The 26,200-nt window shown below is 35.9% G+C and overlaps 1 protein-coding gene across 19 annotated transcripts in view; it reads right to left on the bottom strand.

The window, feature by feature from the left end:
* Nucleotides 1–26,200, bottom strand: part of LOC131138918 (neuronal cell adhesion molecule-like) — an 87,764-nt gene that overhangs the window by 42,875 nt on the left and 18,689 nt on the right. For 18 of the 19 annotated variants that reach the window (XM_078791049.1, XM_078791055.1, XM_078791054.1 and 15 more), the window contains exon 2: nt 8,665–8,707. The gene's annotated coding sequence lies outside the window, so the exon portion shown is untranslated. Of the gene's footprint in view, nt 1–8,664; nt 8,708–12,786; nt 12,889–26,200 lie in introns of those variants that run through there. The other variant, XM_078791050.1, reaches the window with a different exon arrangement.

The following is a 26,200-nucleotide window of genomic DNA, read 5'->3' as shown; positions in this document are numbered from 1 at the left end:
TTGGATCACATTCTTCCACATGCTTTTTCACCAAAACAGAAAAACACCAGGGATTCTAATTTGGCTTATTAGAAAAATTGCGGTAAAAATTAATTTCTAGGATCCCCTTTCTCTCACCAAAAACTGCAAGTGGATCACATTCTTCCACATGCTTTTTCACCAAAAAAGAAAAACACCAGGGATTCTAATTTGGCTTATTAGAAAAATTGCGGTAACATTAATTTCTGGGATCCCCTTTCTCTCACCAAAAACTGTAGTTGGATCACATTCTTCCACATGCTTTTTCACCAAAAAAGAACACCAGGGATTCTAATTTGGCTTATTAGAATAATTGCGGTAAAAATTAATTTCTGGGATCCCCTTTCTCTCATTAAAAACTGCAGATGGATCACATTCTTCCACATGCTTTTTCAACAAAAAAGAAAAACACCAGGGATTCTAATTTGGCTTATTAGAAAAATTGCGGTAAAAATTCATTTCTGGGATCCACTTTCTCTCACCAAAAACTGCAATTGGATCACATTCGTCCACATGCTTTTTCACCAAAAAAGAAAAACACCAGGGATTCTAATTTGGCTTATTAGAAAAATTGCGGTAAAAATTAATTTCTGGGATCCCCTTTCTCTCACCAAAAACTGCAAGTGGATCACATTCTTCCACATGCTTTTTCACCAAAAAAGAAAAACACCAGGGATTCTAATTTGGCTTATTAGAAAAATTGCGGTAACATTAATTTCTGGGATCCCCTTTCTCTCACCAAAAACTGTAGTTGGATCACATTCTTCCACATGCTTTTTCACCAAAAAAGAACACCAGGGATTCTAATTTGGCTTATTAGAATAATTGCGGTAAAAATTAATTTCTGGGATCCCCTTTCTCTCATTAAAAACTGCAGATGGATCACATTCTTCCACATGCTTTTTCAACAAAAAAGAAAAACACCAGGGATTCTAATTTGGCTTATTAGAAAAATTGCGGTAAAAATTCATTTCTGGGATCCACTTTCTCTCACCAAAAACTGCAATTGGATCACATTCGTCCACATGCTTTTTCACCAAAAAACAAAAACACCAGGGATTCTAATTTGGCTTATTAGAAAAATTGCGGTAAAAATTAATTTCTGGGATCCCCTTTCTCTCACCAAAAACTGCAAGTGGATCACATTCTTCCACATGCTTTTTCACCAAAAAAGAAAAACACCAGGGATTCTAATTTGGATTATTAGGAAAAATTGCGGTAAAAAATAATTTCTGGGATCCCATTTCTCTCACCAAAAACTGTGGTTGGATCACATTATTCCACATGCTTTTTCACCAAAAAAGAAAAACACCAGGGATTCTTATTTGGCTTATTAGAAAAATTGCGGTAAAAATTAATTTCTGGGATCCCCTTTCTCTCACCAAAAACTGCAGTTGGATCACTTTCGTCCACATGCTTTTTCACCAAAAAAAGAACACCAGGGATTCTAATTTGGCTTATTAGAAAAATTGCGGTAAAAATTAATTTCTGGGATCCCCTTTCTCTCACCAAAAACTGTAGTTGGATCACATTCTTCTGCATGCTTTTTCACCAAAAAAGAACACCAGGGATTCTAATTTGGCTTATTGGAAAAATTGCGGTAAAAAATAATTTCTGGGATCCCCCTTCTCTCACCAAAAACTGCAAGTGGATCACATTCTTCCACATGCTTTTTCACCAAAAAAGAAAAACACCAGGGATTCTAATTTGACTTAGAAATTTGACTTTAAAAAAAAGTCAACATGAACTTCTGGGATCCCTTTTCTCACACCAATAAATTAGGTTTTATCACATCAATAATAAATTAAAAGTACTTTTCCCTACATTTTGGCCTTAAAAAAACAACGTTACACAACGAAACTTTGGCTCATTAGAAAAATTGGGATCCCATTTCTCTCACCCAAAAAACCAACAGCACACATCAGCAGAAGAACAGCATCTGCACAGTAACGCATGGCTACCAGCTGACCAACCAGAAACCCTTACAGAATCTTCAAATCAAGTTCATATATGAAAAATGCATTAGAATATAGATGATTATTTTTTAACACTTCTTCTTTCCTCATTGCATAAGCAAGCTTTCTATTGTTACACATGGTGGACTCTGAGCTGCAGTCTTGGAAATGTCATCAACTTAAAACCAATTTCCAGCAAGAGAAGTAAATCCCTCCGAGGCGGGAGGGAAGCAGGACTATCCATGCATACTCAAAATACAACAGAAGCACGGGACTAGATATCTTTTTTTTTCAAAGCGATACAGATACCGCTGTGACTTTGAAGACGGATATGGTTCAGATAAGCTAACATGTTGAAGTGAGAGAGACACTCATAATAAAGAAGTCAAACTTCACGTATTAGTCATGTCCTCCATGTGAAAGTTTGTGTGCCCCCCCCCCCCCCCCCCACCTGCAGTGAGAAGTACAAAAGAGGAGTTTGCCATCAGCGGAAGGCTTAGTCTCTCCCAATACGGAGATTTGACCACAAGCTTAGCACCGCGACAAAACACAATCACAGTCAAGGGGAAACGCCAACCAGCACAAGATCACTTCCTGGGGGGTCGCGGAGGCGGGGTTAACAATGAAGACAACAAGGGGGGGTTCCAGAAAACACTTTCTATACTCCTGATACACTCCGGTCTACAAGGGATGCTTTGTTTCATTGAATGCGACCACAGTATCACATACTGTATCACATACAATATCGCATACAGTATCACATACTGTATCACATACTGTATCACATACAATATCGCATACAGTATCACATACTGTATCACATACTGTATCACATACAATATCACATACAGTATCACATACTGTATCACATACAATATCACATACAGTACCACACACAGCATCACATACAGTATCACATACTGTATCACATACAATATCACATACAATATCACATACAGTATCACATACTGTATCACATACTGTATCACATACTGTATCACATACAGTATGTGACACAGTATCACATACAGTATCACATACTGTATCACATACAATATCACATACAGTATCACTTACTGTATCACATACAATATCACATACTGTAACATGTACAATATCACATACAGTATCACATACTGTATCACGTAATAGTATCACATACTGTATCACATACAGTATCACATACTGTATCACATACAATATCACATACAGTATCACATACAGTATCACATACTGTATCACATACAATATCACATACAGTATCACATACTGTATCACACACAATATCACGTACAGTATCACATACTGTATCACGTAATAGTATCACATACTGTATCACATACAGTATCACATAACAGTATCATATTGAGTATCACATACTGTATCACATAACAGTATCACATCCTGTATCACATACTGTATAACATACAGTATCACATACAGTCCATCATATACTGCATCATATAAAGTATGACATACTGTATCACATAATAGTATCACATACTGTATCACATACAATATCACATACTGTATCACGTACTGTATCACGTAATAGTATCACATACTGTATCACATACAGTATCACATAACAGTATCATGTTGAGTATCACATACTGTATCACATAACAGTATCACATACTGTATAACATACAGTATCACATACAGTCCATCATATACTGTATCATATAAAGTATGACATACTGTATCACATAATAGTATCACATACTGTATCACATACAGTATCACATAACAGTATCATATACAGTATCACATACTGTATCACATACTGTATCACATAACAGTATCACATACTGTATCACATAATAGTATCACATACAGTATCACATATTATTATACATATTTTTTTAATAATTTTATTGTAAAATATTTATTGCATGATTAAAAAATCTTTATAGGTCTTGGTAATAACCTATTGAGATAACCTATTGATTATTATTATTCATTATAAAATATAAGAATACAATAAAAATATTATTATTATAACCCTAGCCCTAACCGTAATATTTTTTATTATATTTTATAATTAATAATAATAATATTCTCAATAGGTTATTAATAGGTTATAGGTTTAAATCGTGCAATAAATATTTTACAATAAAATAATATGTATAATAATATGTGATACAGTATGCAATACAGTATGTAATACTGTATATGATACTATTATTTGGGAAGCCCTGTTCTAGTGTGACGATGGTGTCATGTGACTAAGGGGATGGCGTTGTTGCATCACAGCCTCAAAAACAGCAGAGTGCTCCTGTCTAATAGAAGATCTGTGGATCTGTGACCATGTTCTACATTGCTTATCCTCACTAGGGTCACACGGCTAGGCTGGAGCCTATCCCAGCTGACTTTGGGCACACCCGGGACTGGTCGCCAGCCAATGGCGGGTTATTAAAAAACATTGGGGGGTCCTCCCCCCCAATCCACAGATCCCACTCCACAATGAGGCCTCGGTGGCAGGAAACTCAATCAAAGAGAGGCTCTCCAAGCCTCCATTGTCTCCCAAAGGCGTCCCCACACAACGTGCTGGTCTTACATGGAACACTGTAGAGGACTTGCTCATTACCGCCCGTCCCCGGGTCTACTTTGTCTCTTTTGTGCGCCAACGTGGAAGAAGGAGCTGTCACCTGGTGTCCACTTTACATGACTGATAGACACCACAGTATAATGTGTGTGTGTGTGTGTCCATGAACACATAAAGAAAGCACGATACAGCCACCCTCCGCCCCAGCCCCAGCCCCCGCCCCCGTCCTCCTCCTCCTTCAGCCATTGAGATGCTGCAGGTGAATACAAATCATTTCCCCTCCGCTGCTTTCCAAAAGAAGCGCACCATCCAATTTCACTCACACAGGACACAAACAATGGTGCTTTCAAAGTGTGGGAAAAATCTAAATCACACCATTTGCACAATGAACGGCACAAAACACAAGTTTGAAAATACTAAATAACTCATATCATATATAATACAACTTCTCTGTTTTTTTTCTCCTGAAAAGAACAACAGATGCAAAGAATGCATTTTCTATGCCGCTTATCCTCATTAGGGATGCAGGGATATGCTGGAGCCTATCCCAGCTGACTTCAGGCGACTCCAAATTGTCCATAGGTAAGAATTTTGTCGATATGTGTCCTGTGATTGGCTGGCCACCAGTCCAGGGTGTACCCCGCCTCTTGCCCGACGACACCTGGGATAGGCTCCAGCACCCCTTGCAACCCTCGTGAGGATAAGCGGTAGAAAATGAATGAATGAATGAATAAATGAAAAGAACAACAGATGCAAAGAATGCATTTTCTATGACGCCTATCCTCATTAAGGACGCTGGGATATGCTGGAGCCTATCCCAGCTGACTTTCGGCGACTGCAAATTGTCCATAGGTAAGAATTTTGTCGATATGTGTCCTGTGATTGGCTGGCCACCAGTCCAGGGTGTAACCCGCCTCTCGCCCGAAGACAGCTGGGATAGGCTCCAGCACCCCAGCGACCCTCGTAAGGATAAGTGGTAGAAAATGAATGAATGAAAAGAACAACAGATGCAAAGAATGCATTTTCCATGCCGCTTATCCTCATTAGGGATGCAGGGATGTGCTGGAGCCTATCCCAGCTGACTTCAGGTGACTCCAAATTGTCCATAGGTATGAATGTGAGTGTGAATGGTTGTTTGTCTATATGTGCCCTGTGATTGGCTGGCCCCCAGTCCGGAGCTGTCGCCCGAAGACAGCTGGGATAGGCTCCAACATCCTCCGCAACCCTCGTGAGGATAAGCGGTAGAAAATGAATGAATGAATATATTTTTAGAATGCCCCATGGGCCACAAATGGCCCCCGGGCTGCACTTTGGACACTTTGGAGAGGGGAAGGGAAAAAGACAATCCCCCACTAAGCTCCTATGGGGGAGTACAGTGTGGCCACACTGTATTATGGGAATAAAGTCATAATATTATGACAAGAAAATATACTAGAAGAAAGTTGAAAGTAATATTATGAGGAAATAGTTGAAATATTATACAAAAAATATGTTATTGAAGAACAAAGTAAAATAACGTTTTATTTATCATTTTAGTAGCATAGAAAAAAGATGTTATTTTATGCAAAACAAAAAAGAACAAATAAAGTTGTAATTTTTGAATTTGATTTTTGAATTAAAAATTAAAAATAAAAATATGAATTAAAAAAATGTAATTAGTTGGCGGAAAAGCTTCTAGTGTTATGAGAATAAAGTCCAAATATTATGGGAATAAATGTATAATTACGAGATTAAAAAAAAATACCAAAAAAGCTGAAATATTTGGAAAAAAATTATAAAAAATAAATTTTTGGATACTGAAGTCAAAATATTAAAGGGGAAAAGTTGTCTTTTTTGTATTTGAATAAGAATAAGTATTATATCAAGTTATAAAGATGTAAGATAAGTTTTGTCATCAGATGCAAAAGTCATGTGACTTATATGTCATCTGTCTGCAGCGCCGTGGCTCCCAGCCACGAGGCATCAAAACAAACACAAAACCTCGGCAGTCTCTTCTCCTATTGGACCACCGCGGTGCTGAATGCGGCCACAATGCCCCGTTTCACGCCTGGCCGGGTTTCAAACAGCAAACTCGGAGCCCCGTGCGAGCCGGCCCATTGGAAAGTGTAGACTCAGCCTCTGTGGCCTGAAGCGGTGCCGCTATTGAAGCGGCCATTCACACATAACAAGCGGTGACAAGAGAGAAAGTGAGAGAATGGCCGATACAGGTTATCAATATTGCCAGTCACTGATATCATATCAGTACAGTATTTCTCATCAAAGGTATCATATCATAACCGTATTATCAACAGTGTTATGTGCTATTAATTGTGTATCGCCAATCAGTGGTATCACATCAGTGTTGTTTGGCACTGATATCATATATCTATATTACCGATCACCTGTCCTCATCTAAATGATATCATATTACCAACCATATCAGTATTTCACATCACTGGTACTTCATCAGTATCACCCATGACTGTTTATTATCCATCTGATATCATACCAACAGAGCCTATTAAAAGTGCTTAGCAATCTGGTATCACCAGGCAATATCAGTATCATCCATCACGGCTATCATATCGATTTCCCATCATTCCCACCATCCCAATTCATAATTACGAGATAAAAAAAATTACCAAAAAAGCTGAAATATTTGGGGAAAAAAATGGAAAAAAAAGGAATGAATTCAACATATGAGAATAAAGTTCTTAATGTTATTGAAGTTGTATGAAAAACAAACAAAATAAAATACTTTTTTTTAAATTAGGGACCATTCATTCATTTTCTACCTACATATTATGAGAATAAAGTTTTTAAAGAAATTTTTGAAAAATATTTTATCAATTTAGTAGCATAAGAAAAATATGTTGTTTCATGCAAAACAAAAAAGAACAAATAAAATGGTCATTTTTGAAAAAATATTTGGTGGAAAAGCTTCAAGTGTTATGAGAATAAAGTCCAAATATTACGGGAATAAATTCATAATTACGAGATAAAAAAAAATACAATAAAAAATGAAAAAAAGAGGAATGAAATCAACATATCATGAAAATAAAGCTATTATAAAATGGCAAGAAATGTAAAAAAAAAAGGCACATTCTAACAAGAAAAAAGTTTTACAACATTTTACAAAAATATTTTATCATTTTAGAAGCATAGGAAAAAGATGTTATTTTATGCAAAACAAAAAAAGAACAAATAAGATTGCCATTTTTGAAAAATCAGATGGTGGAAAAGCTTCTAGTCCAAATATTATGGGAATAAATTCATAATTACAAGATAAAAAAAATTACCAAAAAAGCTGAAATATTTTGAAAAAAATGGAAAAAAAAGAATGAAGTAAACATATTATGAGAATAAAGTTATTCTAAAATGAGAAGAAAATGTACAATGTCACATTCTAACAAGAAAGAAAATAACTTGTTATTTGTACTGTTATTTCAGTAGCATAGGAAAAAGATGTTATTTTATGCAAAACAAAAAAGAACCAATAAAGTTGTCATTTTTGAAAAATTAGTCACAGCTGGCGGACAAGGTTGTAGTGCTTCAAGAGAATAAAGTCCAAAACTTATGGGAATAAAGTCATAATAATATGACAAGACAATGTACTAGAAGAAAGTGGTACTGGTACTTCATCAGTATCAGTATCAGTATTATTATCCATCTGATATCATACCAACACAGCCCATTAAAGTGCTTATCAATCTGGTATCACCGGTAATATCAGTATCATCCACATCCGTATCATATCGATTTTCCATCAGCCGTCATATCGGTATTGCTCATCAGTGGTATCATTTAACACAATATCCGTATCAGCCATCTCAGTTAGACTTTCCAAGCATCTGAGTCAGCCATGGCCAAAGATGAGAGGGTGGTTACCATGGTAACCATATGCATCTGTTGATATGTTGATATGAATACATCAGCATCATGGAGGAAGTAGACTGAAACAGACAGGATGAGACCTTCGCCAGCGCACGCAGACTGATGCTTGTGTGATGGTACATGGATGGGAGGGGGGGTGGGGGGTGGTTCGGGAAGGGGGGGGGGGTGACACATACACAGAAAGGAACAATTGGTTCCGAAAGGCTGCTGTGTTTTTGGAAAATGATGATGTTGCAGAGTAAGACAAAAAGCAAAAAAAACGAAACTGACCAGAAAAGTCCTCCTCTGACCCGTCTGGTTTCCGTCCTTCAATCTGCAGGAAAAAAAAGCTGCAGGTCAGGGTGGTGCATGATATGCCGCTTGATAAACAAATACAACATGTTTATTCAAGAGAGTGCATGATATGCTGCTTGCTAAACAAATACATGTTTATTCAAGATAGTGCATGATATGCCGCTAGAGAAACAAATACGACATGTTTATTCAAGATAGTGCATGATATGCCGCTTGCTAAACAAATAAGACATGTTTATTCAAGATAGTGCATGATATGCTGCTTGCTAAACAAATACATGTTTATTCAAGATAGTGCATGATATGCCGCTTGATAAACAAATACGACATGTTTATTCAAGGTAGTGCATGATATGCCGCTTGCTAAACAAATACATGTTTATTCAAGATAGTGCATGATATGCCGCTTGCTAAACAAATATGACATGTTTATTCAAGATAGTGCATGATATGCCGCTTGCTAAACAAAAACATGTTTATTCAAGATAGTGCATGATATGCCGCTTGATAAACAAATACATGTTTATTCAAGATAGTGCATGATATGCCGCTTGCTAAACAAATACATGTTTATTCAAGATAGTGCATAATATGCCGCTTGCTAAACAAATACATGTTTATTCAAGATAGTGCATGATATGCCGCTTGCTAAACAAATACGACATGTTTATTCAAGATAGTGCATGATATGCCGCTTGCTAAACAAATACAATACGTTTATTCAAGATAGTGCATGATATGCCGCTTGCTAAACAAATACAACATGTTTATTGAAGATAGTGCATGATATGCTGCATGCTAAACAAATACATGTTTATTCAAGATAGTGCATGATATGCCGCTTGATAAACAAATACAACATGTTTATTCAAGATAGTGCATGATATGCCGCTTGCTAAACAAATACATGTTTATTCAAGATAGTGCATGATATGCCGCTTGCTAAACAAATACGACATGTTTATTCAAGATAGTGCATGATATGCTGCATGCTAAACAAATACATGTTTATTCAAGATAGTGCATGATATGCCGCTAGAGAAACAAATACGACATGTTTATTCAAGATAGTGCATGATATGCCGCTTGCTAAACAAATAAGACATGTTTATTCAAGATAGTGCATGATATGCCGCTTGCTAAACAAATACGGCATGTTTATTCAAGATAGTGCATGATATGCCGTTTGCTAAACAAATACGACATGTTTATTCAAGATAGTGCATGATATGCTGCTTGGCATATCCAGGTTTTCCATGCTCCATAGTGGGTTAATGTGACTAAATGAGGACATGTAGTAAAAAAGGAATGCAATCTTTTTGTGTAAACGTGTTTTACAATTTGTATGCTAAAAGCGTAAAATGTTAACGATGGAATCCATGGCTAAGGAAGTCTGTGACTCCACTTGTGAAGTGTTTAAGTGTCCTTCAAGTAAATTGTTTGGGTACCATTTGAGCACACAAAGCAACCGTAGTTAAATGCATTAGAGAAAGCCACACCCCCCTCTCATTAGTACACTCTATGTTTGAACCGTCTTGTATTTACCTCTGCTAAAAATCAATGAAACTAACTTAACAACAAAAGCAGACACAAGTCTATGCACACTAGGGCTGCTACGACATGTCGACATCATCGATGACATTTTATGGGCGGTTCATTCGTTCGCATAAAAGAACTAGTTCTTTTGACCCGTTTGTTCACAAATGCCCCACCACCACTCAGAATCAAAACATGGCGGCGGCCGCGGCAAAACCTGTTTACCACCTTCTAGATCCACTTTTTACCATGATTAGAGCCCTCTAGATATGAAATAACACCCCTATAGTCACCTTTACACTCCTATTACCCAATATAGTAGACATAATAAGAAGAAATAAGACATAGAATACATGTTTACAACAACTAAATGCACTTTATAACATAATTAGAGCCCTCTTGACATGGAATAACACCCCTATAGTCACCTTTACACTCCTATTACCCAATACAGTATACATAATAAGAGGAAATAACACATAAAAACCACGTATACCACCTTCTAAATATATATTTTTTACCATTAAAGCCCTCAAGACATGGAATAACACCCCTATAGTCACCTTTATAGTCCTATTACTCAATATAATAGACAAAATAAGAGGAAATAACACATAGAAACCACGTATACCACCTTCTAAATATAATTTTTTTTTACCATTAAAGCCCTCTAGACATGAAATAACAACCCTATAGTCACCTTTACACTCCTATTACCCAATATAGTATTTTTATTAACCTGTGCATGTGTTTATGTTTTCAGGGACTAATCAGGGACTTTCAGGGATTAATCGAAGCATTGAAAAACTATTTTCTAGATTAATCGATATAATCGTTTATCTCAGCCCTATTGCACACCCGGAGGTATGAAGGACTGATTAAAAAATCATGATATTACTACTAGCTACTACTAGCCAGGAGAACCAGAGTATAGAGGGGGAGGAGGCACCTGATGTGGCCCAGCAAGGTACACTGTATTCGGGCACATGCTCCAAGCAGCTGCTATGATGCCATGGAGGTCTCTGGTAACCTTTGGCACTATCCAAACAAGGTAATGAAACGCTACAGCGCTAATAACAGCTCCACTGATACATATTGTGTTATTCCCATTTTTTGGGGGGTGGGGAGGGTGAATAAAGGTATAAAAAATGATAATTTACAGTCAAATTCTTGGTATTGTCAGACAGATGCTGTACCTCAGATAGCTGGGATAGGCTCCAGCATACCATCGACACTAGACACTAGTGAAGAACTCAATAACACACTTCTGTGACCGCCCTTCAAAATAAGAGCACAGTTTGCCCTATTTCTGACTGTAAATAAAATAAACATGTCATGAAAATCATCTTCCATAAAGGTGGAACTGCATGGGTGACTACATTGTCCTACATTGTCCATTGATGTATAACATCAATAAATATAAGAATTTTTGATATCATTATATGGTGATATGTCCTAAAAATAGTGTGAAGTTGTTCCATATTGCCCAACACTAATTCCGAGGTTTGATTTTGGAATGCGTCAGGAAGCCAGAGTACCTGAGTACCGGAGTAATTGTCCTTGAACCTAAATAAAACTAAAATCATGCGTGTAGACATTGAAAGGGTGAAGGAAAATACATTTCTGGGGATCACAATAGATGAAAATATGAAACCTCATATTACAAATATACAACATAAGGTGACCAGAAATATTTCAATATTGAACAAAGCAAAATTTGTTCTCAATCAGAAATCACTCCACACTCTTTATTGCTCTCTGGTTCTACCATATCTTACTTATTGTGTAGAAATATGGGATAATAACTATAAAAGCAATCTTCACTCACTAAATGTACTGCAAAAAAGGTCAGTAAGGATAATTCATAATGCCATAATACAAGGATGAAGAGTCTTGAAAAAAAATAAAAATAAAAAAATAAAATGAAACAAAATGAAAAAAATTAAATAAAAATAAAAATAAAAATAAAAATAAAAATAAAAATAAAAATAAAAATAAAAATAAAAATAAAAATAAAAATAAAAATAAAAATAAAAATAAAAATAAAAATAAAAATAAAAATAAAAATAAAAATAAAAATAAAAACTGTATTAGGAAAGCAGGAAGTGAACAAATGTAACAGTTACTGATTGTAAAAGTACCACATGGAGGGGTAGGATTTAATAAGCTTTGCTTCTTCCTACTCCTTTTGGACATGTGGAACTGGGAACTGATTATGGGATGCATTCAATTGTAATCTGATGCATGTTCAAATGAAATAAAACCATTACCATTACCATTACCTGGACACAACTCCAAACACGCACAGGAAGAACATGCAAACTCCACACAGAGATGGAAAGTTCAACCTCAAAGGTTTCATGGTACAGTTTTGTATTCTAGTACTATCTGCAGTAGTACCACTAACTTGTGTGTACTGCCATAAACAAACAAACATATATACAAGCTCACAAAACTGCAAAAATCCCAATAACACAGCAACAATCAGTGTCATTCCTGGCCATGACATATCATGACTTCCTGTTTGGACTGAGATGAATAACAAATAAATAAATACATCACCTTGTATTTTACTCTGAAATAAATCCGCACAGCTAGAGGTCATCTGTAATAATCCCCAGCGGCTTGTGAACTCCTGGATTGCGTCGGTGGTGACCGAGTGACTGACAGGAGAGTGGGACAAGAGCGGATTCCCTCTCAAAACACCGCCCCCTTGCCCCCCTTTTTTGACACACCCCTCAACCCACCCAGTTCCTCCCCTGAGCCTATCACAGTGGGATTAAAAGAAGCTTTTGTTCGTCCACAATGCCAGGTTAAACATTTCCTGCTATCGTATGAAGACAGTTACTGGGTGGCATTCTTTGTTTGGACACTGAATATTCCAATTTTTCTGCAAGAGCATGAAGGCAACATCAATGGGACTCCATGACTAAAAAAGGGGCCTCCAGCTACATCGTAACGACTTCCTTTCCCATCCAGTGTGACACAGGGAGCGAAAGTGCTCACCTCCACCCAGCAGATGTCCCTATGCAATCCAACCCCCCCACAAAAAAAGGCTCATTTATTGCCTATTCCACTCCGGTATTACCTTCAACCCACTTTAAAAGAATAGATGTGCAGAAAGGCCTTTTGAGGCACGTTAGCTATGGTTGCAAAGGGCAACAATGGTGGAGGCCATCCCTTTGAAAGAGTCACTACACTGAGCGCCCCACCCTAAATAACGCTCCTCTTACTACAAAAGCAGAGAAGATGTAACACCATCCCCGTAAAGTACGTGGTCCATCACACGTAACAACATTTTCCATTATTGGAAAAGAGATGATTTTGACACATTGACTCCATGGAAAAAAAAGAAATAGGACCTAAAGTGTCTACACACTGGACATCAGGAGAAGAGAGTGTATGATATGCTGCTTGCTAAACAAATACGACATGTTTATTCAAGATAGTGCATGATATGCCGCTTGCTAAACATATACAACATGTTTATTCAAGATAGTGTATGATATGCTGCTTGCTAAACAAATACGACATGTTTATTCAAGATAGTGCATGATATGCTGCTTGCTAAACAAATACGATATGTTTATTCAAGATAGTGCATGATATGCTGCTTGCCAAACAAATACGATATGTTTATTCAAGATAGTGCATGATATGCTGCTTGCTAAACAAATACAACATGTTTATTCAAGATAGTGCATGACATGCAGCTTACTAAACATATATAACATGTTTATTCAAGATAGTGTATGATATGCCGCTCGATAAACATATACAACATGTTTATTCAAGATAGTGCATGATATGCTGCTTGCTAAACATATACAACATGTTTATTCAAGATGGTGCATGATATGCCGCTTGCTTTTTTTTTAAAAAAAGAACATTTACTCCATGTGCTTTGATATGGATATGAGGTATTTCATTGAAGATAATCCATGCTATTTATTACCCGGGAAGAAAACAAATGAAGATATAGAACTCACAAAACTAGCCTGGTGAGGGTGCATGATATGCTACTCAAAATAGACAAGTGCCTAAATAGAGCCTACACCAGAGTGCATGATATGCAGCTTGCTGCTACTAAAAAGGCAAAATGGAGGTGCCATGTTGCTACATCAGACACATACAGAAGGACAACACAAATGAACTATGTGAAATAGGAGAGTGCATGATATGCTGCTAATAAAAAAAAAATGATCAGGACAAATCAACGAATGGGGTCACCATGTCAGGAAGATAGTCCATGCTATTTATTACCCAGGAAGAAGACAAATAAAGATATAGGACTCAAAATGTGCACAAAACTAGCCTGGTGAGGGTGCATGATATGCTACTCAAAATAGACACGTGCCCAAAAAGAGCCTACACCAAAGTGACAAAATGGAGGTGTCATGTTGTTACATCAGAAACATACAGAAGAACAACACAAATGATGTGAATCATGTGAAATAGGAGAGTGCATGATATGCTGCTAATAAAAAAAGATCAGGACAAATAAGATAATACAGGAAAAAAATTATGTCCTTTTTCCTATCAGCACCTTAAGCTTCCTCAGCAAGTAAGAGACCATAGATTTGAAGAATGTATGCTAAATAAGCGCATTCATACGCCCCAGCAGATGATGGATAGCGGAGAGGAGTATGGATTATCGTGTGAAATGAGTCAAAGGGCAATATTTCATGGAAGCGAGTGGCGTGAAGGAGCAAGTCTAATGGCTATTATTTCTGCACACTGACTCCCAATCCCCGCCGGCCCATTGCTCCGTCAAACTCACACTGGGACGGGACGGGCGACCTCCTCGCTCTTTGTTTGGACGTCAATAAAAGGACAATCGTCCAATGGAATTTTTTAACACAGGGAAAGTTCATGCCAAGGACTAGGCTGAAACTTCTTGTGTGTGAACATGTTTGCATGATATGCCGCTTGATAAACAAATATGACATGTTTATTCAAGATAGTGCATGATATGCCGCTAGAGAAACCAATACGACATGTTTATTCAAGATAGTGCATGATATACTGCTTGCTAAACAAATACGACATGTTTATTCAAGATAGTGCATGATATGCCGCTTGCTAAACAAATACGGTATGTTTATTCAAGATAGTGCATGATATGCCACTTGATAAACAAATACCACATATTTATTCAAGATAGTGCATGATATGCCGCTTGATAAACAAATACATGTTTATTCAAGATAGCGCATGATATGCCGCTTGATAAACAAATACGACATATTTATTCAAGATAGTGCACGATATGTCGCTTGATAAACAAATACGACATGTTTATTGACAATAGTGCATGATATGCCGCTTGCTAAACAAATACGACATGTTTATTCAAGATAGTGCATGATATGCCGCTTAATAAACAAATTCAACATACTGCATGATATGCCGCTTGATAAACAAATACGACATGTATATTCAAGATAGTGCATGATATGCCACTTGCTAAACAAATATGACATGTTTATTCAAGATAGTGCATGATATGCCGCTTGCTAAACAAATACGACATATTTATTCAAGATAGTGCATGATATGATATGCCGCTAGATAAACAAATACGACATGTTTATTGACAATAGTGCATGATATGCCGCTTGCTAAACAAATACGACATGTTTATTCAAGATAGTGCATGATATGCCGCTTGATAAACAAATTCAAGATAGTGCATGATATGCCGCTTGATAAACAAATACGACATGTTTATTCAAGATAGTGCATGATATGCCGCTTGATAAACAAATACGACATGTTTATTCTAGATAGTGCATGATATGCTACTTGCTCAACATTACATTGCTCGGCATTACCCAGCCAGAGAAAAAAAAGACATTGGACCCAAAACTATCCCAAAAGTTCACATCGTGTGAGCTCAGAAGAACAAAAGGTGACGTGTTTTATTGAGGATAGTACATGATATGCTGCTTGCCATGACCCAACTAGACAATAAGACGTGATATAGTACATATATATGTATATATGTATGTATATATAATAGTACACACGCCATTCTAAATGAGTTCTGGCTGGTAGGACTCAATGATAAAAGCTGTGCCCTCCAGCAAAAAACAGAAGGAGGGGGGGGTACTGTCAAGTTCCAAGCAGAAAAAGATCCACAAAAAACAAAGCTGTCGGGATCTTGAGGGAATTTACATGAATTACAGCAAGACGGCCATTGAGAGCAGCTTGACCTCTCCTCTGGTTTTTAAAACCAAACACAATCTTTGAGCCCCGCCCATGCACACACGTACACACAAAGACGTCATGGTAAACAATGCCTGGTGAGCGGTTTCCATAGTGCCACGGAGGCTTATTGACAGGGCAGGAGTGTTAACATGTTCACAGACAAGAGAGCATGATGGACGGAAGATGAGAAGGACAGAAGAAGAGAAAGCGTGAGAGAGGGAGGCGGTAAAAAAAAAGAGACAAAAGGTGGAAGATTTACCACACACACGCAGCAGACCATCCCTTAAGTTAAGGACCTCTGGTGTCGCCCTGTATCGTATTTCTTTTTCAATGCAAGACCCCCCCCCCCGCCCCCCTCACGCTATTGGGTAACACACAATAGTCCAACTTAACAGCAGAAACCTCCCGTCCTACTCGCTTACAACATCCAATACAGCAGCTGGATGCAAAATGGCAGCCCTTTGCACTGCTTTCATTTGATAATGTCCTTTATGCAAGACACTGCATGATATGCTGCTTGCTAGTGCTATGGATGAAAATAAATATGAAAAAGTTGGATCCCAAATTTATTGCATAAATCTGAGGATGCCAGGCTGGCATCATGTGATCGAGCTTTTAGTCATACTGTCATTGCTTAGGTAAGATAGTGCATGATATGCTGCTTGCATGTACTATGAAAGAACAAAAATATGAAAACATTGGACCTGAAATTTAAACCTGGGCATCAAGCTGTTAGTCATAGTATTGTTTATGCAAGACACTGCATGATATGCTGCTTGCAAGTACTATGGATTAAAGATATATCGGGCCGATATTTGCGTTCTTTACTTGAATCGGTATCGACCGACACACGCGTGGGTTCGCCGATATATTTTTCCGCCGCATGATTTACAGACAGGCATCCAGGCAGCTATGTGTTGCCGGAGGACCCAGCAACACACACAGTTGCAGCACCCGCCACCACATCATAGAACAAATTAAAATACAAAACAAGAATAGATGCATTACGGGTAGTAAGACATGATGATGCATGATATGCTGCTTGCAAGTACTATGGAATAACAAAAATATGAAAACATTGGACCTGAAATTTGTGTGATCAAGCTATTAGTCACACTATCGTGATTTATGCAAGACACTGCATGATATGCTGCTTGCTAGTACTATGGATGAAAATATTGGATCTTGTTACACCCGCAAACATAATACAAATCTGCAGCTTTAAATGTAATAATCCCACAAATGTAATAAATTTCCCACAAACGTAGTAAAATTTGCCTACTGCAAATGTAATTCTGAATTTTCTGCAAATGTAAAAATATTACATTTGCAGAAAATTATTACATATATGGGAAAGTGAAAATCTGTATATGTAATAACTCCCCACAAATGTAATATGAGACAAAAACATGATCTTTGTTGTTTTTGTTGTTTGTTCTTCTTCTTTTAATGAGGGAGAAGGTGTAGATGTCATTTTGAGGATTTCAACAAGATAATTCTTTTTTAAATTTATTTCTGTGGAAAAATTATTCAAAGAGTATCATTTGAATACATTATAGGGATCTTTAATTATTCTATTCTAATTTATTTTAAATTAAAAAATATAACATAATTGTGATAATTGCAATTGTTTTAATAAAATTATTATTATTATTATATTTTATTATTTCTTTTGATTATTTCTTCCCCATATACACACACAAAATCACACATACAATAATATACTGTAACTGTTTCTTGCCTATTTTTTGAGGATTTAAAAAAAGATTTTTTTTCTAAAAACATTACTCAAAGAGTATCATTTGAATACATTAAATGATTTTTTTATTATTAAATTATTATATTTTTAAATTAAAAAAACATAAAATAATTGTGATAATTGCAATTGTTTTATTATTATTATTATTATTATTATATTTTATTATTTCTTTTGATTATTTGTGGGCCTTTTAGTTACAGTATATTATTGCATGTGTGATTTTGTGTGTATATGGAGAAGAAATAATCAAAAGAAATAATAAAATATAATAATAATAATAATATTAATAATAATTTTATTAAAACAATTGCAATTATCACAATCAATCATCTTTTTTAAATTTAAAATAAATTATAAAATAAATTAAAATAAATGATACTCCCATCCCAGTGATAATATATAATAATATATAAAAATATTAATAATATAATATTATAATAAAATACATTATATATAATATATAAGTGTATATAATATATAATTAATATATATAATATAAATATAATATAATAAATAATATATTAAAATATTATATTATATATAAGACCCTGCATGATATGCTGCTTGGAGAAATGTTAGGATCAGTTGACCTTCTTGTGTGGAAAAATTGTCCAAAAGTTATTTTGTGCCAAGAATGCTAATACGAAAAGTACGCCCACGCTCGTCTCAGCAGTCACAGTTCCATGCCCACACGGATTGTTAAAACAGTGTAGCTGGCAGTGTGGTATGATGCACGTGAGAGAGTGAACGCCCGGCAGCATAGCACTGTTGCTGCAGAGAGATAAACATGCAGAGGGAGGGAGACTCTGACATAAAAGAGAGGAAGACCGAGCCTGAGGCGAGGAACAAACGAGGGGAGCGAAAGTGAAAAGGCCAGTGAAGCTATCGGAAAGTGTGTATGTGTGTATGTGTGTGTGTGTGTGTTGTGTCTATTTGTCCAGCAAGAGCATCACTGATACAGGATTCTGCAGCAAGCGTATTACCAGTCATCCAACCACAAGCCAGCTGCCAGCAAAACAAAACAAACACAATGAAGCCAACTATGCTACATAGCTACATGCTAAAATTGCATGATATGCTGCATGAAAAAATATATGTGCACATAATGTTGCATGGTTTGATATCCATCCAACACATACACTGATAATAACACGTCATAGTTCTAATCTAATACACATACTTATGCTTATTGTTACAATATAATTATTTAAATGCTATTATAGCTGGATTAGCCTAGCACACAGTAACATTATTCTCTACATGGGGGGTTGTCCGATTATCAATAGCAATCACACACACTCTTTCTATGCTGCTGTTGGTGATGAAAGTGGAGTGAAAGTGGAACAATGCACCTATGCGGTATGTGAGAAATAAAAATAAAAATAAAAATAAAAATAAAAATAAAAATAAAAATAAAAATAAAAATAAAAATAAAAATAAAAATAAAAATAAAAATAAAAATAAAAATAAAAATAAAAATAAAAATAAAAATAAAAATAAATAAAAACTATATTAGGAAAGCAGGAAGTGAACAAATGTAACAGTTACTGATTGTAAAAGTACCAGATGGAGGGGTAGGATATAATAAGCTTTGCTTCTTCCTACTCCTTTTGGACATGTGGAACTGGGAACTGATTATGGGATGCACTCAATTGTAATCTGATGCATGTTCAAATTAAATAAAACCATTACCATTACCATTACCAAGTATCGTATCGCTGGCAGTGCATCGAGATGTGTATCGAATCGTCCTCAGTGCTGTGATTCACACCCCTATTTTTTACGGGTCTTTATGACATTTTTGCAGAGCTACATGAATGTGAATTTCCTTAGTAATCCAAAACGATATCACTTCCTGTAACTGCATGCCACTATTTACTAATGCAGCACTTTTTTTTTCTACCCGCCCAAAAAGAATCCCAAAAACAGCCATGCCCAGTTAGTTTCTGTGGGCTATTCTATAGCCCACAGTCCTTCACCCCCGCCCCCCCCCCCCCCCCAATGCTGTGCTCCTTCTGCTGCTAATAAACCTCCTCCTACACTTTCAACAACCCAGATATGCAACCACACCGTGCTCAGGCTGAGACACTGAACAACTTTGTGGCAGTAAAGAAAAGTATATATGGAAGTATTCTCCGAGACGGAACGTTTTTTTCCCTTGGAATGTTTGCATGGACAACGCAGGTCATGTGCGCGTCTTTTAATTACAGCAGCACACAAAAAATAACACAAAACCCACATCGGAGAAAAGCACACCTGCCATGAGGCAGATTGGATTTACACTGCATCAATAATTCAGCCGCGCATCCGTCTGGATCGGCTGCCAAATGCACACATCCCTGCAGCACAGGTTGCCTTTGACAAAGTGATAGCATTAAATAATTGAAAGAAGGGCTGCACCATATTGGTAATTAGTGCGATAACGATATTATTGCGATATTTTTTTCTTCCCTCTAAAAATATAATCTGTGTGAACCATATTTTAAAAAAATATATCTAAAAAAAACACAAAACAAGCAATTAAGCTCACAACTAAACACAATATACAGTATGCATTTGTACCCATCCATAACCAGACCAACTCGAGTTACAACTCACAGTGCAACACTATTAGATAACATTTTCATAAACAATTTTACCAATAGCCTGGAAAGTGGGATCTTCTTGAGCGACATCAGCGACCACTTACCAATTTTTTTATTATACGACACTAATTATAGAACAAAATATTGCAGCACATCTAAAATATATTACAGAAGAATCAAAGATGATAACTCACTTAACAAATTGGAAAATGAATTGAAAGCAGTGAACTGGGATTTGGTATTATCAGATAATGATGTGGACAGTGCATACAATAGATTTCTGAGTGTTTTCAATACTATATATAATGAGTGCTGTCCAATCAAAAAACATTGTATAAAAAAAAATAATAATCCATGTCCATGGATGACAAAAGGTCTCCAGAATGCTTGTAAGAAAAAAAATGCACTTTATAAAAACTTCATCAAACAAAGAACACAGGACGCTGAAAGTAGGTATAAATCATATAAAAACAAATTAACTTCCATTTTAAGGAAAAGCAAACAAGATTATTACAGTACCGAGTTAGGAAAAAGCAGAAATAATATGAAGGCTTTTTGGAGTATTCTAAAAACTGTGATAAACAAAGGAAAAAAATCTAATAATTACCCCAATTTTTTCCGCATTGCAGGCAAAGAATGTTTCGATAAAAATACTGTGGTAAATAAAATAAATGACTATTTTGTAAAAGTGGGACCAACACTGGCCAGGGAAATACCAGATCCAGTACTCCCCTTAGGCTGGAAAGAAAATTTAACAGAACGTAATACCTCATCCATGTTTATATCCCCAGTCGAACCAAATGAAATTATACAAACAGTTAACAAATTCATCAGTAAGAAATCAACAGACTACAATGATCTCGACATGTCAACAATTAAATCCACAATTAAACATATAGCTTTGCCACTGACACACATATGTAATTTGTCTTTCAGTTCAGGTGTATTCCCCAGCAAAATGAAAATAGCCAAAATTATACCAGTATACAAATCAGGTGACAAACAGGACTTTAATAACTTTAGACCTATTTCATTATTACCGCAGTTCTCAAAAATTCTCGAAAAATTATTCAATAATCAATTGGAAAAATTTATGAACAAACATTCACTACTGTCCGATGCACAATATGGGTTCAGATCCAAGCATTCAACAGCCTTAGCACTCATGGACACTGTAGAAACAATATCATCTGCTCTTGAAGAAAAAAATCACTCCATTGGAATATTTGTGGACTTGAGCAAAGCTTTTGATACCATTGATCATGATATTCTACTGAGGAAACTGGACAGATATGGAATAAGAGGATTACCATTAAAATGGATTCGAAGTTACCTAGACCGAAGAGTACAGTATGTTAGTATGGAAAATTATAACTCGGAACATTTACAAGTAACCTGTGGGGTCCCCCAGGGCTCTGTGCTAGGACCCAAATTTTTCTCATTATATATTAATGATCTGTGTCATGTGTCAGACTTTTTAAAACCAGTTCTTTTTGCCGATGACACTAGTTTGTTTTCCTCAGGAAAAAATCTTGATGAATTGATCCACAAAATAACATCGGAATTTTTCAAGATTAAATTATGGTTCGATTCAAACAAATTATCACTGAACATGAACAAGACAAAATGTGTATATTTTGGAAAGCAATTAAAAAACAAAGAGATTAAAATTTCAATTGGTGGAACAACAATCACACAAGTTAATGAAATCCGATTTTTAGGTGTAATTCTCGATAGCCAATTAAATTGGAAATCACATATTAACTACACAGCAAAAAAAATGGCAAAAAATGTTGCAATTCTCAGTAAAGCAAGACATGTTTTAACCAATAAATCTCTTCACATCCTATATTCCACACTTGTAACGCCATATCTGACTTATTGTTCAGAGATATGGGGAAACAACTTCAGAACCAATCTGCAACCTCTGGTCCTCCTGCAAAAAAGAGCAATTCGGCATATACATAAGGTAGGTGTCATAGAGCATACTAATCCATTATTCCTCGAATCCAAAATGCTCAAATTTGCAGATATAATATCCTTGAAAACCTTACAGATCATTTACAAAGCTAAACATAAACTCCTACCAGGAAACATTCAAAGTCTGTTCAAGGAAAAAGAAATATCCTATCAATTCAGAAATCCAAACCATTTTAAATCTGAAAGTTACCGGACCACAAGAAAAGGTTTTTGTGTTTCCAATTGTGGAATAAAGCAATGGGAGAGTTTGCCGTCGGAAATTAAGGAGAGTAAAAGCATACCACAATTTAAACGAAAATATAAAGATTGGATTTTATCAAATTATAATAGCGACATTATAAGTTAACCCAATTTCACCATCAGTAAAACGACACTAAAAAATCTGACTACTTGATGCAGGTCATATTAGTTTGGAAACGTGTATATAAAGTTATATTGCAGTTATGTTTATCCTCAATATTTTATTTTTGTACATGTGCATATGTATGTATGCATTTATTTGTAGATGTGTATATGCATATGCATGTGTATATGTGTATGTGTATATGTATATATATATATATATATATATATATATATATGTGTATGTGTACGTATATATAAATGCATATATTTTTCTCCCCTTTCTCCTCTTTAAATGTTACTCATTATTTTGTTTGCTTGGTTGTCGGTAGCCACAGAAAAAAAAAAAAAAAATGTTAATTTTGGGGGGAGGAAAAAAAAAAAAAAGAAAAAAAAAGTGTCTACATTGGTGGCACTACTGAATTTAATTTAGTTGTAAATTCGATGAAATGTGACACAGTATAAGCTAAGTGTCTGTTTATAAATATAAGTGGGAATAGTATTTTAATAGTGATCATTCTACTGTCTTGTCATCTCTGCTGGAATCTCTGATTGACTGATATGAGAAATGTAAGAATATTACCTTAATACCTTTGTAACTATAAATTGTTAGAGGTACCTAGGCTAACTTGCATAAATATAGAGGTAGTGATTATTATTATTATTATCATCATTAATTATTATTAATTATTACTTTACAATAAATAGTAATAATGGACAGCAAGACATCACTGCTTAAAAAATTGGTTTGAGCACAGACCTAAAACCTGCTTCCTAATGCACAAGACTAGACACACACAAACTAATAAACACGTCTAAAAACCTCAGGTAGGGTTTAACAAGAAGAAACTGATGTTTGGGTTGGACACCTGTCCAGACACAGTCTCAAGTTCTTGTTTTTTAATGCATAAGATTAGACACATGCAATCCAGAAAATAAGCAAATGTCACAAAAAAGTGGGCTAATAAATTGACACACAAAGACTGGAGATTTCTGAAAATAAAACAGAAGAAATTTCTACACTGTACAAAAAGCAATGAAGTCTGTAAAATTAAATAATTAAAAATAAAAAATCACAAAATCTTCAACTACAATGATGAAAATAATAATATTAGTGATGATTATAATGATGGTAATAATGATAAAGATTATAACAATAAGGATAATGATAATAATAATAATAATACAATGATAATAATAACAGGGGAAACAAGACAGTGGCATGAACATAATTATATCTTGCAAAAAGGGGTAGGCATTTATAAGCTTTTGCTTCAGCCTACTCCTTTTGGGCTTGTTATCAGATGGTTGAATACAAATGTAAATAATGGAAAGTTATATTTTGATTTTGATTGATGTAAGAAATGCACTGTTATGATTCATATATTTGCCCAAATAAAGCGGAAAAAAAAAAAAAAAACTTAACACAACCTAAATAAAACTAAAATCATGCAATAGATGAAAATATGAAACCTCATATTACAAATATACAACATAAGGTGGCCAGAAATATTTCAATATTGAACAAAGCAAAATTTGTTCTCAATCAGAAATCACTCCACACTCTTTATTGCTCTCTGGTTCTACCATATCTTACTTATTGTGTGGAAATATGGCCTAATAACTATAAAAGCAATCTTTACTCGCTAAATGTACTGCAAAAAAGGCCAGTAAGGATAATTCATAATGCCGCCTACAGAGAACATACTAACTCCTTATTTCTAAAATCACAAATACTTCAAACAGCTAAAATAATGCATAAGGCTAAAAATAACCAATTACCTAAAATAAATAAAATAAAATAAATTAAAAAATAAAAATTAAAACAAAAAAAAAATTTTTACTTTCACTGTAGAAACTGCCCCAAAAAAATCAGTCACAAACCAGACACTCGGAATGTGTACTTCCTGTATTTACCAGTAAGGCAAGGAGACATTTTATCCAAGAGGAGACTATGGATCAACTGAAAATTAACAATGTTTGTACAAAGACATTCATTGATTAATTTGCAGGGTTGCGGGGGTGCTGGAGCCTATCCCAGCTGTCTTGGGGCGAGAGGCGGGGGTACTGTACAAAGACATCTTCCATCAATCCTATTCGGATTCGGAAGATTCGGAATCGTTCAAATGAAGCCCAAAGCTAACTACTCTACGGTTGACTCCGAGAGTGACTCCAGAATGACTACTAGACTAATTTCACAACTGTACCCAAGTGGACTGATCCAGTGCCCGATCCCGTAAGGCAAAAAAAAACCAACAACAAACGGTTCTTATTGATCACAGGAGCCATTAGCTCTTTATTGGAAACCCTCCCAGCAAATTCCTTTCAAACGTTTTTGTGAAAATGGATGTGGGAATGCACTCTGTAGACCTCCATTAAGCTCAGCGCCACCCTGCTTCCTATTTCCTGTAATGGTGTATTTTTTCAACCTGTTGCGTGTACAACGCAGTCACCTCCATTTCCACCCGAGCTCTTGACATGATCGATGCGTGTCCTTGACATGACTGAATCACCACATGACATCGCAAAGAGCTCCTAAAACCTCAAGAGTGGCATTTGGTGACAGGAAAAGGATTTAAGCTATAATCAGGGTTGACTGATCCACCGGACTTTTTACTGAAGGTGCTTTCAAGGCCTCACTCGACTTGAGTGCTTTGAATCCCGCTGAGAGGCGGGACTATGCTGCTTTTCCACAGATGGTTGAATCCATTTTCTTCCATTTAGGGGCCGTCGAGTCAGTCCGTTCACTCATGTTCATGTTGGTTCCGACTCAACAGCTCACCAACTAGTGCTGTGTCGGTCATGAACAAAACGGCCGGCGGACTGAACGGGTATTTTATGGGCGGTTCATATGTTCGCAAAAAAGAACTAGTTCTTTTGACCCCTTTGTTCACGAACGCCACACCACTACTCAGAATCAAAACATGGCGGCGGCCATGGCAAAACTTGTTTACCAACTTCTAAATACACTTTGGAACATGAATAGAGCGCTCCAGACATGGAATAACACCCCTATAGTCACCTTTATACTCCTATTACCCAATATAGTAGACATAGTAAGGAAAAATGAGACATGCATTACCCGTTTACCACCTTCTAG

The sequence above is a fragment of the Doryrhamphus excisus genome, linkage group LG6, assembly GCF_037039965.1.
Source record: "Doryrhamphus excisus strain RoL-2023G ecotype Guam linkage group LG6, RoL_Dexc_Guam_v1.1, whole genome shotgun sequence".
Lineage (NCBI taxonomy): Eukaryota > Metazoa > Chordata > Actinopteri > Syngnathiformes > Syngnathidae > Doryrhamphus > Doryrhamphus excisus.
The sequence above is the reverse complement of the archived record's forward strand: the minus strand, read 5'-3'. Positions and strand labels throughout refer to the sequence as shown.